At 37.5% G+C, this 14516-nt stretch overlaps 1 protein-coding gene across 2 annotated transcripts in view; it reads left to right on the top strand.

Annotated features, from left to right (window-relative positions):
- Positions 1 to 1922: 1922 nt before the first annotated feature.
- Positions 1923 to 14516, top strand: part of LOC141397659 (uncharacterized) — a 50511-nt gene continuing 37917 nt past the window's right edge. For both annotated transcript variants that reach the window (XM_073974234.1, XM_073974232.1), the window contains exon 1: positions 1923 to 1984. The gene's annotated coding sequence lies outside the window, so the exon portion shown is untranslated. The remainder of the gene's footprint in view (positions 1985 to 14516) is intronic.

The following is a 14516-nucleotide window of genomic DNA, read 5'->3' as shown; positions in this document are numbered from 1 at the left end:
GAAAAGCTAGAGCTTTTCTCATAGAAAAGCTAGAGCTTTTCTCATAGAAAAGCTAGAGCTTTTCTCATAGAAAAGCTAGAGCTTTTCTCATAGAAAAGCTAGAGCTTTTCTCATAGAAAAGCTAGAGCTTTTCTCATAGAAAAGCTAGAGCTTTTCTCATAGAAAAGCTAGAGCTTTTCTTATAGAAAAGCTAGAGCTTTTCTCATAGAAAAGCTAGAGCTTTTCTCATAGAAAAGCTAGAGCTTTTCTCATAGAAAAGCTAGAGCTTTTCTCATAGAAAAGCTAGAGCTTTTCTCATAGAAAAGCTAGAGCTTTTCTCATAGAAAAGCTAGAGCTTTTCTTATAGAAGAGCTAGAGCTTTTCTCAAAGAAAAGCTAGAGCTTTTCTCATAGAAAAGCTAGAGCTTTTCTCATAGAAAAGCTAGAGCTTTTCTCATAGAAAAGCTAGAGCTTTTCTCATAGAAAAGCTAGAGCTTTTCTCATAGAAAAGCTAGAGCTTTTCTCATAGAAAAGCTAGAGCTTTTCTCATAGAAAAGCTAGAGCTTTTCTCATAGAGAAGCTACAGCTTTTCTCATAGAAAAGCTAAAGGCTTTCTCATAGAAAAGCTGGAGCGTCTTTCAGTTAAAAGTTGTAGCTTTTCTCATAGAAAGGTAGAGTTTTTCTCATAGAAAAGCTAGAGCTTTTCTCATACAAAAGCTAGAGCATTTATCATAGGAAAGCTAGAGCTTTTCTCCTAGGAAATCTAGAGCTTTTCTCATAGGAAAGCTAGATCTTTTCTCATAGAAAAGCTAGTGTTCTTCTCATAGAAAAGCTAAAGTTTTTCTTATGGAAAAGCTATAGCTTTTCTCATAGAAAAAGTAGAGCTTTTCTCATTGAAAATCCAGATCTTTGCTCATTGAAAAACTAGAGCTTTTCTCATTGAAAAGCTAGAGCTTTTCTCATAGGAAATCTAGAGCTATAGCTCTTCTATAGAGCCGACCTTTAGCTCGTCTATAAAGACGACTTTTAGCTCGTCTATAAAGACGACTTTTAGCTCGTCTATAAAGACGACTTTTAGCTCGTCTATAAAGACGACTTTTAGCTCGTCTTTAAAACAACCTTTAGCTCGTCAATAAAGACGACCTTTAGCTCGTGTATAAAGACGACCTTTAGCTCGTCTATAAAGACGACCTTTAGTTCGTCTATAAAGACGACCTTTAGCTCGTCTATAAAGACGACCTTTAGCTCGTCTATAAAGACGACCTTTAGCTCGTCTACAAAGACGACCTTTGTTCGACTATAAAGACGACCTTAGCTCGTCTATAAAGACGACCTTTAGCTCGTCTATAAAGACGACCTTTAGCTCGTCTATAAAGACGACATTTGTTCGACTATAAAGCCGAGCTTTACCTCGTCTATAAGGACATAAGATTGTCTAAAAGACGAGCTAAAGTTCGTAGAGCTAGCTCGTCTATAAAGACTCCCTTCCGCTGGTCTATAAGGCGTACCTTCCTGTGGTCTATAGAGGCTCCCTTCCGCTGGTCTATAAAGGCTCACTTTAAAACTCTATTTGAGTTGAATTTCCATGTCTTGTTTTACAACATTTTTCTTCTTTATTATCTTGCCAAATTGATCCAATGACACCACCCAGGGCGTTAAATTGTTGTTAACTCGCTACTAACTCGCTGGTTCAAAAACGTCAAAAAAGATCATTTCATAAACTAAACTTTATACACCTGATCTAGTAAAGAAGAAGAAGAAACGCCAACAACAACAAGAGACAAATATCATAGATCTTTTTTTGATGCTTCAGTGACTCTCTTACGATTTGTCTCTTGTTCTCTTTTATAAGTTGTTTTGATTTCTCACTTAGGTTGGACGTTTGCCAGCCCAGTTAAGTGTGCCTTCCCCAGTTAAACTCTTTGCCACAGACAAAACAGTTTTATTCAAAACGTTGTCGTGTAAAGTCGTCCACAAAACGGAGCTAAATACGCGTTTAAACAAAGGTGAATTTTGGTGAATTTCTTTCAAAGCCTTTTCTGTGAATGGGGAGTAATGAAAAATAAAAGAAACCGTTAAAATGTTGTGTGAATTTTTTGAAAGCTTGCCAAAAGTTTGAAGAATGTAAATGAATTTGAAACAAAATATGGAAAAAAATACTAATAAAAATATTTGAATTTTGTAATAGAAAAAGATTGAGTGAATGCCTTAAAAAAATTTGTGTGGAAAAAATGTATTGTGCCTCTTTGTGTGTTGAGTGTTAACTTTTGAAACCAACAGAAACCAAAAATATCAATAATATTTTTATGATGGTTTTAAGCCAACAAAAAAGAAAAAAAAAAAAACACCAAAAATATAGGTGAAAGTAAAAAACCAATACCGCAGCTTTTAACCTCGTCAACAACATCATTATCATCATCATGATGGGAATGGTTTAATTTTTTAAGTTAATATTTTAAAATTTTTTTGAAAATAAAACCGAAAAAAAAATTGTGATTCATATCCTGGAATTACCAACAACCGAAAACAAAACAAAAACATAAAAATTTAACCTCAAGCCAAAAAGTGACCACGCAACCAAAAGTCGGATTCGAAAAAAAAAATAAAATTTTAAACAAGTCATTTAACATATTAAGTTACAACAATAATCAAACTACATTCACCACCACTCAAACCAAAGAAAAAACAACAACATCAAAACTTAAAAACAAAGCCCATAATCAAACTGACAAACATGGTACACGCCAAGCCAAACTAAAACAACAACTAAATGTTTGCTGCTGCTGCAACAACAACAGAAAACCAAAGTGACCACAAGAAGACCATAACTGGATTATTTTATTTGCTTTGCATTGCATTTGGTCTCTTAGGCCGGGCGTAACTTTGGTCATATTTCACATTTACCACAAGAATTTTCCAGTTAAAAAAACGACAACAACAAAAACCACAACATGTCTTTGCAAAAAAAAAAAAATGAACAGAAAAAACTGTTTAAGGAAATCCGCATGGTAAACCAGATTACCAAGCAATCAGCCTGGCAGCCATCATTCCTTTCATTTCTTTTTTTCCAGTAGCAGTGCGTTTGGAAACCTCTTTTCGTTGGAGTAACTTGTTTCTAGATTATACCAAAGCCATCCAACCATCCTCTGCTCCTTGTGAAGACTGCGTAACCAGTCTTCTCCTCCTCACACACATTTGAAAAGTGACAGCTTCCAATCATTGCAGCAGGTGTTATTTGCCAAACAAGAAACCCGCTTGCAATACTTGGAATATTTGGATCATCGCAAATTGTGACTTTGCCACAGATTAACCGAAATCAGTCTATAAAAAACAGCTAATTTCATTAACAGTTGTCATGCGTGGATTTAGGCCATAATGAGTTGAAAGAAAATTTCTTAATTTAAAAAAAGAATCAGGACTGGTTATGAGGAGGAAACCAAATCAAACAAGATAATTGGGTCAGGTTTTAAATATGTTTATAAATAGTTTTTTTTTGCTGAATCCATTTATAAAATTCAGAGCTGTGCGAGTTTTTACAGGAGATCTGAAGTGAACCCTGAGAAATTAGAAAAAGTCCTTATAAAGGTAGTCCTTGTAGGCTTGTTGAAGCCGAACGCTTTTTCTAGAAGAGCTGTTACAGAAAGTGTTAATAAAGCCTTTATAGAGCTGCAACACGGAGTTTTGAAGCAGGAAATGCTTATAGGCCACCTGAAGCTGGGAGTTTCAATACTCAAACTGCCGTTGGTAGCGTTTATAGAGCTGCAGCAGCTCCAGATAGGTGTCTTCACAGACTAGTTGGAGCAAATGGTGACTTTGCCACAGATTAACCGAAATCAGTCTAAAAAAACAGCTACTTTCAGTAACAGTTGACATGCGTGGATTTAGGCCATAAGAAAATTTCTTAATTTAAAAAAAAAAAAAAAAAAAAAATAGGACTGGTTATGAGGAGGAAACCATATCAAACAATATAATTGGGCCAGGTTTTAAATATGTTCACTTTTTTTTGCTGAAACCGTTTTTAATGTAAAATTCAGAGCTGTGGGAGTTTTTACAGGAGATGGAGCAGGGAGACAACATGTTTAAGCTTTTCGCATTTTCGCTCATCTACTCGTATATGTAGGATTTATTACATACCCGCTAGACTTCATTTGGTTCTTTTGGTAATCTATATTGACTTAATTGGTCTTTCTCTTCCATAACGACTTTGTATTCTTTCAAATCTTCCATAAAAAACCCTTAGGACTGGCCTATATAATCCCTTGCTCCCCACTTTATATACCTTCAAGATCTTCACAGACAAACGGAGAGAGTCTTTATAAGAGCCTCTATAAGCGACCTGAAGCAGTCAGTCTCTATATCCCAGTCGAAATAGAAAGATTTTATAGGAACTTCTATAGGCGAGTTGAAGCAGGGACTTGCTGAAACATGTAGTCCCTATAGACGAGTTGAAACAATGAACATATATAGGAGCCTCTTTCTTTAGTAAACGGTCTCTATAGACTAGCTGAAGTTGGATAATGGAGTCCCTTTCTTTAGGAAAGTGTCTTTATAAGGAGTCTCTACAGACGAGCTGGACTTGGAAGTCTTTATAGAAGTCTCTTTTGAGAAGTGTCCTTCTATAGACCCTTTCTGAAAGCAAGGGTCCTTCTATAGACCCTTTCTAAAAGAAAGGGTGCCTCCATAGACCATTTTTGAAAGAAAGGATGCTTCTATTGACTCTTTCTGAAAGAAAGGGTGGTTCTTTGGCCCCTTTGGAAATAAAGGGGACTTCCATAGAGCCTTTCTGAATGAAAGGGTGTTCCATAGACCGTCTCTGAAAAAAGGTCCTTCTATAGTCCATTTTTGAAAGAATGGATGATTCTATTGACACTTTCTCGAAGAAACAGTTCTTCTTTGGACCCTTCTGAAAGAAAGGGTGCTTCTTTGGAACCTTTCCTAAAGAAGGGCTGCTTCTTTGGACGCTTTCTGAAAGAAAGGGTGCTTCTTTGGACGCTTTCTGAAAGAACGGGTGCTTCTTTTGACCCTTTCAAAAAAAGGGTGCTTCTTTGACCCTTTCTAAAAGAAAGGGTGCTCCTTTGGACCATTTTTGAAAGAAAGGGTGCTTTTTTGGACCATTTTTGAAAGAAAGGGTGCTTCTTTGGAACCTTTCCTGAAGAAAGGGTGCTTCTTTGGACCATTCTGAAAGAAAGGGTGCTTCTTTGGACCCTTCTGAAAGAAAGGGTGCTTCTTTGGACCATTCTGAAAGAAAGGGTGCTTCTTTGGACCCTTCTGAAAGAAAGGGTGCTTCTTTGGACTCTCTGAAAAAACGGGTGCTTCTTTGGACCCTCCTGAAAGAAAGGGTGCTTCTTTGGACCTTTCTGAAAGAAAGGGTGCTTCTGTGGACTCTTTTTGAAAGAAAGGGTGCTTCTGTGGACTCTTTTTGAAAGAAAGGGTGTTTCTTTGGTGCTTCTGTGGACTCTTTTTGAAAGAAAGGGTGTTTCTTAGGTGCTTCCATTGACCCTTTCCGAAAGAAAGGGTGCTTCTGTGGACTCTTTTTGAAAGAAAGGGTGTTTCTTTGGTGCTTCCATAGACCCTTTCTGAAAGAAAGGGTGCTTCTATAGTCACTTTCTGAAAGAAAGGATGCTTCTATTGACCCTTTCTCAAAGAAAGGGTGCTTCTTTGGACCCCTTAAAGTAAAGGGTGATTCTTTGGACCCCTTAAATTAAAGGGTGCTTCTTTGGACCCCTTAAAGGAAAGGGTGCTTCTTTGGATTCCATAGGCCAATGGATGCACCCTTTCTTTCAGAAGGGGTCTATAAAAGCAACCTTTATTTTAAAAAGGTCCAATAGAAACTCTTTTTCTTTCGGAAAGCGCAACGTCTTTATAGGCGAGCTGAAGCAGGGCGCTTTTATAGACGAGCTAAAGCAGGACTTCTTTATAGAAGAGCTAATGCAGGGTGTCTTTATAGATGATCTGAAGCAGGTCTTTTTATAGACGAGTTGAAGCAGGTTGTCTTTATAGACGAGCTGAAGCAGGTCGTCTTAATAGAAGAGCTGAAGCCGGTCGTCTTTATAGACTAGCTAATGCAGGACTTCTTTATAGAAGAACTGAAGCAGCGTGTCTTCATAGATAATCTGAATCTGGTCGTCGTTATATACGAGCTGAAGCAGGTCGTCTTTATAGAAGAGCTGAAGCCTGTCGTCTGAAGCAGTTCGCTAAAATGGTGCGCATGGCAACTCTCAAAGGGAGTAACCGATTTGCGCCAGACTTTTCACATAATATACCTTATGTATATCTTCCAAGGATAGATCAGACACGAATACGGAATTTTGTTTCGGGTACCTCCGATATAAAATTTCAACATTTGTTGCTAAAGTGAATATAAGAGATATCTCTCGGATTGTATTGAAATTTTATGCAACCTCACAGACCCTATTTTTTTGGAGGGAAGTTCATACTTCCGGAAATAATCGCCCAACGTTTCTAAAAACCCCTACCGGCACCATCTAAAACGAGAGAGGAGGATAATAACTTACGAATTGAGTATCCGATTTCTTCCAAAGTAACACCAAGTTCCAAGAAAGTCTATAGCGGACAAAACCTTTGTGGTCCCTCCTTTACAATAGTAACATTTCCCTCCCTCCTTTACAATAGTAACATTTTCTCTTAAGTTTATACTGTATTTTTTGGTGGGCAGGTCCATGATTCCTGAGGTTAGAAAATAACTTCCGAGGTCTTCTATGTACAAAACAAAACATTTTGAGGTCATCAATAGGCAACAAAAGTTCTCTTTAAGTCTTCTATTGTCAAGAGAAGACCTCTCGAGATTTTACTGTATACATGACAAGACCTCTTGAGGTCTTTTATAAAGGATCGACTACATATTGAAGTCTTCTATAGTCAAAGGAGACCCTCTGAGAACTTCTGCTGACAGCAGAAGACCTATTGAGGTTTTCCATAGACTGGAAAATACTTTCCGAATTCTTCTATAGGCAACAGAGCATATCTGGTTTTTATATGCAAAATAAGACCCCTTGAAGACTCCTCTATACATCAGAGGACCTTTTGAAGTCTTTTCTAGACAACGAAGATAATACCTTGAGGATATCTATAGACACTAGAAATCCCCTTGGGGTCTTCTGAAGGCAACAGAAGCCTTATTGAGGTCTTTTATAATTTTTTGAGTTGTTTTCTAGGCAATAGAAGGTCTCTTGAGGTCTTTTGTACGCAAAACATGACTTTCACAGATAAGGTAAGACTTTCTGAAATCTTCTAAAGGCAACAGAACACATCTCGAGTTTTTTATATGCAAAATAAGACCTCTTGAGGCCTCCTATAAACATTAGAGGACCTCTTTATATCTTTTTTAGACAACTGAGACAAGAGACGACTTCTTGAGATCTTCTATAGGCAACATAATACCTTGAGGTCATCTATAGAGATCAGAAGTCACCTTGGCATCTTCTGTAGAAAACAGAAGTCTTCATAAGGTCTTTTCTAGTCAAAAGAAGGTCTCTTGAGCTCTTCTATAGGCATAATATGACCTCTTGGGGTATTCCACAAACTAGAGAAGTCTTTCTGAATTCTTCATCGAACAGCCCTTCAACTGTACATAAGCGATAACTTTGAACATTTTTAAGGAAGGTACCCGAAGGTGTTGTCCGATATAGATTTTCTTGAACTTGGAAAGACCTCAAAATGTCCTCTGATGTTTATAGGAGGCCTCAAGGGATATTTTTTGCATTTAAAAGACCTAGCAATATTTTCTGTTGTCTATAGAAGATTTCAGATAGTCTCTTATGTCTGTGGAAGACCTCAAGAATTCATAGTTTGTGTATAGAAGACCTCAAGAGGCCTTCTGTTGTCTAGAAAACACCTCATGAAGTCTTATAATGTTATAAAATACCTCAAGATGTCTTTTGTTGTCTACAGAAGATCCCAAGGTGGTTTATCGTGTTTGTAGATGTCCTCAAGTTATTATCTTGGCTATATAAGATCTCAAGAAGTCTTCTAATATCCTCGTTATCTAGAAAAGATCTGAAGATGTCCTCAGATGTTTATAGGAGGCCTCAAAACGTCTTATTTTGCATATAAAAGAACTCAACATGTGTTCAGTTACCTATAAATTCGTAAAGTCTTCTCTTGTCTGCATAAGACCTCAAGAGGTCAAGAGACTTTTTATTGTCTAGAAAAGATCTCAAGATGTCTTCTGTTTTCTACAGTAGACCCCAAGATGGCTTTTCGTGCCTATAGATAAACACAGAGCTCTTTTGTTGTCTTTGGAAGACTTCTATAGGTCTTCCGCTATCTATAGAAGACTTTAAGAAGTTCTCTGCAGTTTATAGGAGGCCTCGAGAGGTCTTGTTTTGCATATAAAAGACCTCAAAATGTGAAGATTCAGATTATCTGTAGAAGACATTAAGATGTCATATTTTGCTTATTGAAGACCTCGAGTCGCCTTTTGGTGTCTAGAAAAGACCTCAAGTAGTCTTCTCCTGTCTCCGTTATCTAGAAAAGACCTCAAGTTCTACTTGTCTATAAAGATGACCTTCAGTTTGTCTATAAAGACGGGTTGGTGTATATCGTCTATAATGTCTAACTGTCTCAGTTCGCTTATGAAGACTCTCTGCATCGGGTCTATATAGACGAGCACAATGGATGGTTAAGTTAGGTTAGGTTTAAGGATGCGCAGCCCTCTATTAGAATATATGACTGCTTCACTCGGAGACCGTTGGTCCATTGTGTTCATCCTGTGTAGGCTATTTAAAGATGATGGAGGTGTGTTGTTATGATGGTGAGTGTGGGAGATGTAAAGATTGACGCCAAGGAGTTACCTGGAAAGGTGAAAGGAGTATGATTATTAAGGGTTGTTAAGGGCCTTTGCCAAGCCATGCTAGATGTCTGGCAAAGTTAAGTAGGACGATGGGATCTATGTTAGACAGGAAGATTAGAGTGTCTATCTCATATCTGCCTAGTGGACGGTATCTCCTTGTTTGCAACATGGGACACCTACAAAGCAGATGTTCGACAGTCTCTATCTCCTCCGCATCTTCACATAGTCTGCAGTAGTCAATGTCACTGTCGTCCCATTTTGAAGTTAGGGACCTCACTCTGCAGTGACCTGTTATAAGGCCCACCGCGATTTTTATCCCTAACTTATCAAGTGAGAGTAGGCAAGCCGTTCTTCGACGAGAAACCACAGGCCAGATTGCCTTGGATACCCTGCAACCAGGTTCTAATAGCCATCTTTGATGTGCTTTCTTCAATGAGAAGAAGTTTGCCGATGTAATGGCACATCGGTGGCCGGGCGGTTTCATCAACTGATAGGTCGATAGACCTAGAGCCACCTCGAGCCAGTTCATCTGCTACTTCGTTTCCCATGATGTTGCTGTGACCCGGAACCCAACATAGCTTTACGATATCGTGTATATCCTGCAGAACTGTCCTACAATCAAGTATAGCTCTTGAATTTATGGTCTGTGACTTGAGAGCCTTTAGGATCACTTGACTATCGACATATATAGTCACCGGTCCTGTAAGACTGCCTTCAAGCCATTTCACCAATTCAGCTGCTTTCTACAGTTATCGTCAAGCTTATATGAGTTTTTTATTCTTCCTCTTCCATCTTGGACCCGTCTGTGTAAATTGCCAGACCGTCCAGAGGAGATATGCACTCAGCCCATGCGTCGCTGCTTGGGAATATAACAGTTAAGGATGCAAACTTGAATGAGGTAGGCATATAGTCGCTTACGCAACCATTGTCACCTAACTCAAGTCGACTATCAACTAGTTTTAGGACATTCGGAGTCTAAAAGCAGTTCTCGCCGCCTGAAACTGGATTAGGATATCCAGAGGTTGGAGATCCAGGATGACGTTTCGAGCACAATGGAAGAGCACAGAAAACCTCTTGAGGTCTTCCAATGACAGCGGACGACCTCTAGAGGTCTTCTATAGGCAAAAGAAGACTTCTTGGGGTCTCCTAAAGACAGATGAGGTCTTCAATAGCCAACACAAGACCTTTTAAAATCATCTTAAGATAAGAGAAGATCACTTGACTACATACTAAAGACTACAGGCGACGTCTTGAGGTCTTCTATTTCTTTTATTTATTTTATGGCTGTGGGTAGGTCATTGCTTCCTGACAAAAATATTCTACGGTGATTGACTAAAATGGGTGATCGGCACTATCGAAAGGATTAAGTCCCAAAACTAGATGCAGTTTCAAGATATACTCCATTATAGTTTATTCCCTCATGTACCTTATCACCTCCCCAAAAGTTTATCACCTTAGCAGTTTAGTCCCGTTTTACGAAAATTTTCTGTAGATACCGAACAAAATAAGGTTGCGTCATGGTTATCCAGTAAATGTATATTTTGACAACAAATGCAGGTATCAGCTGGTCTTACTGGATGACTTTATATGCGGCTGCTGGTTCTAGCTAAGACTTATCGATGTCATAAGTGTTGTCAACGTTTTTTTTCAAAGTTCGTAAGCCATAATGATTGGCTAAAATTTCACCGATTTTTGTCAGCAAAAAAGTTACAGAATTCCACTGCTGTGCTGTGAGCATCATCTTCATATTGTTGCCAAAGAAACTCAGCATTCCGAATTAACCATTTACACTATGAATACACATTAACAACAAAAACAACACCAACTAATGTAGCTATGAGTATAATATCAAAGATTATTTTCCCTTTCAAATTGCACGCCTTTTTATTGTAAGTTAAAACAAAAGACTTAGGAAACGAACTTGAAACGCTACAACAATCGAAGCCATTCTAATATTATATCAATGTAAATATATGTAAATGTTTAAATAATAAGCAGTTCGGTTAATAAAACCGCTATCATTTTCTAAAATCAATTCAAAGAAACTAAACAAAAAGACTTTGAAACTTAAATCAAAGAACCTCTGCAATCATTAATTTACTTGATCGGTTGAAATATTCAACTTGAGCCTCTAGCAGTATTTGGTTGGTTAGATAAACTAGACCAAGGCATTATTAGAGATTTGGGGGTTTTCTGCTGCGTTTTATTGTTTCCGATAGATATCATTTCACAATCAATAGTTTTAGACTAGAGGGGCTTTTAGAACTTGTTTTGTTGTATGATTTTTTTTTGGATTTTTTTGAATTTAAGAGATTTTATTTTTAAGTTTCTCTTAAAAAGAAATTCTCTTTTCTCAGCTTGAATTGTTGTTTGTTGAGCCGGGGGGCTTTTACTTCTTGTCATTTAAGAAATAAAAAACAAATCTTTGGAGACATGTTATGCTTGACCTTAGACAACATTTTAAAGGTCCACTTTATTGAATTGAATAACAAAAAAAAAAAAAAAAAAAAAAAACAGCAATAAAAACACACAAAAATTCCGTAGCAATTAAACGCGAGTCTTTTTGTGAGAATGTGTTCGGTGGACTTTGTGAATGAATTCAAAAGAAAAAATATTAAATTTTATAGTTGACCACCACTTAATGACGTTAATGTGAACTATGATTGCCTTTGGAGTTTGGGGTGACGATTTTTAATTTTTATTATTGGCAAATTAAGAAAAGGTTTGGATGAAGTGAATGTCTTGCCATTGTTTTTTTTTTCTTAAAGCTGTAAATTAAGAGGTAACTTAATTAGGCATTTAACCGTTAATATCCAAGGGGACAATTTTCATGAAATATGATTTAAATATTTTTTTATAGTTTTTGTTTAATATATAAATTATTGCTTATTAAGGTGACCTCATGGTCACCTCTACATTTATTTGCCTTCATACATAAACCAATACGTTTTTTTATTGGAGAATTTCAGTTGTCTTATAGATAACCAAAATGTTCGTTTAAATACCATCTGGAGGTTTTTCTTTTAAAGAAGGTGAGAACAAGACAAGTACTATGTCCAGCAGAACAGGTTTCAGTTATTCCAGCTATTTTATGAAGATATTCATGTTTTTCTATGGGAGGAGAAGCAGTTCAAAATGTATTCGTATAGAAGACCGGTGGATCTTGATATAGGAGACCGAAGGTCTTTTAAGGTGACCCCCACTTGTAGAGCCCAACTATGAACATTTTTAGTAGATGTTTTTTTCATCTGAAAGAGCACATCTTAATCTACGTCCTGAATTTTTCTTGTTGAAAAATATTACGTAGTTTTGTGGCAATTGACCGTCTTCCAAACCCCGGTTTTATTAAAGCATTTTGCGGTACCAACTCCAGCTCGAAACAACTGAACCGATTGTCATATATTTTTGTATTCTTATTTAGAACATAAAGAACTAGTCCTCCATCGATCGATTTTTTTAAATACTAGGTTTTACTGGAATGGTGGAAACAAAAAGTCAAAATTTCAATTTTTGGCTTAAAAAACTGACATTTTTGGTTATAAAACGGGCAAACAAATTTTTAAAAATAAAATAGATCGATGAAGGACTAGTTTTTGATTTCATTGATAAGCCAACAAAATTATATGACAATCGGTTTATTAGTTGCTGGCACAAAATGTAATTTCGAGTAAAACACGTTTTAAGTTTCTATGCTACAACCACAAGAATTTGTTCGTTCCCACACTCATATCTCAGTCAATTTTGTTCCGATCGACTTGAAAGTTTTACCTCATATTCATGCTACTTATTCTTTACAATAAGCCAATATTTTTTTTTGATTTTCTGGAATTTACAAGTGAGGTTGATGCAATAGTATCACTTACGTCTCGCGTACTGTATGTCCAGGTTCCATTCTCAGGCCTGACAACATCATTTTAGCCATGTATTAGCCGGCTATAAAAATAGTTCACATATCATTGAGCGCAATCATTGATATGAGAGACGTCCGAATTTCTTTACGGAAACGAAATACCTTAGTGTGCTCTGTGACCATCTCTTAAGATGGAAGACTGAGGAGCGCACCAAGAGGGGCCTAATTGCACTTTATTGATATTTGGCTGCTTCGTTTGGTGGCACGCCCTATGTAATACTATGAACCTGTCAAAGTTAGGTATTGTGCATTAAGCGGCATCATTTCTCAATACTGGATCCTGCAGCAGTAAAAAGCACACTTCAGGCAGCATTTCATTCTATATACAACTTCTGGATATTATATTTCAGAATCATGCATTCAGAGGTGCTTTGAGTCGCAGGCACCTTAACACGTGGCGTTGTTCACAGATTGTAAGCGTTCTACATAGGATATGTAGCAAGATTTAGCTAAATGACAGGGGTGAAATCTACTACATTTCGCCAACTTGGACTTTTACACTGCTGAGGTAATAATCCCTGAGGTAATAATCCATGGGAGCAGGGTAAGCCACTTCCTAATACCCGATATATTTTCACTGATGGATCGAAAATGGATGAAGACAAAAAACTAAACTTCAGACGCTCGTATAATCATAACGACAACTGCGCACCTTGCAGATAGGATAGTCACAGTATACGTGGGTGAAGAACCAGGCTTTCACTATTAAATCTAAGGCTGTTCGTCTATCTTAAACAGTTGTGGTATAGCCGTTAAGGGAAATGAGATAGTTGATGAACTGACAAGACGAAGTTCACAGTCATCTGACTTTCATGTCGAGTATTGTGGGAAGGCACCACTTTGCTTCTTGCTCAATAAGCTATACGCGGAGAAAACGGTAAAGATCTGGCAAGACGGACCTGGAGGCAATCATAGGCCGTTTAACTGTGTTCCTTAACTTCCTTCACATATCAGAGATCAGACTTGTTGTAGTTATCATTACTGGTTATTGCAACATCTGGTCTGAGTACCGCAGGCTATGTGAAGACCAGTAGGTTTTCTTATAGAAAACCAGTAGGTCTTCCTATAGAAGACCAGTAGGTATTCTTATAAAAGACAAGTATGTCTTCGTATAGAAGACAAGTAGATCTTCGTATAGAAGACCAGTAGGTCTTCGTATAGAAGTCCTGTAGGTCTACGTATAGAAGACCAATAGGTCTTCGTATAGAAGGCCAATAGATCTTCGTATAGAAGGCCAATAGGTCTTCGTATAGAAGGCCAATAGGTCTTCGTATAGAAGACAAGTAGGTCTTCGTATAGGATACAAGTAGGTCTTCGTATAGAAGACAAGTAGGTCTTCGTATAGGAGACCAGTAGGTCTTCGTATAGGAGACCAGTAGGTCTTCGTATAGGAGACCAGTAGGTCTTCGTATAGAAGGGCAATAAGTCTTTGTATAGAAGACCAATAGGTCTTCGTACAGAAGACCAATAGGTCTTCGTATAAAAGACCAATAGGTCTTCGTAAAGAAGACCAATAGGTCTTCGTATAGAAGACCAATAGGTCTTTGTATAGAAGACCAATAGGTATTCGTATAGACGATTTCTTTAGGAGACGAGTAGGTATTCTTATAAGAGAACAGTAGACCGTCTCGTGGAAGAACAGTAGATCTTCTTCTTATAGAAGACTGGTAGGCCTTCTTGCGGAAGAACAGTAGATATTCTTGTGGAAGAACGACAAATCTTCTTATAGAAAACAATACAGTGTTCTTATGGAAGACCAGTAGGTGTTCTTAGAGAAAACTAAGAAGACTAAGAGGTCTTCTTATAAAATAACAGT

The sequence above is a fragment of the Musca autumnalis genome, unplaced genomic scaffold (genome assembly GCF_047663935.1).
Source record: "Musca autumnalis isolate F117 unplaced genomic scaffold, ASM4766393v1 scaffold_3, whole genome shotgun sequence".
Classification (NCBI taxonomy): Eukaryota; Metazoa; Arthropoda; class Insecta; order Diptera; family Muscidae; genus Musca; species Musca autumnalis.
Note: the sequence above shows the minus strand (reverse complement) of the source record. Positions and strands in the feature narration are given on the sequence as shown.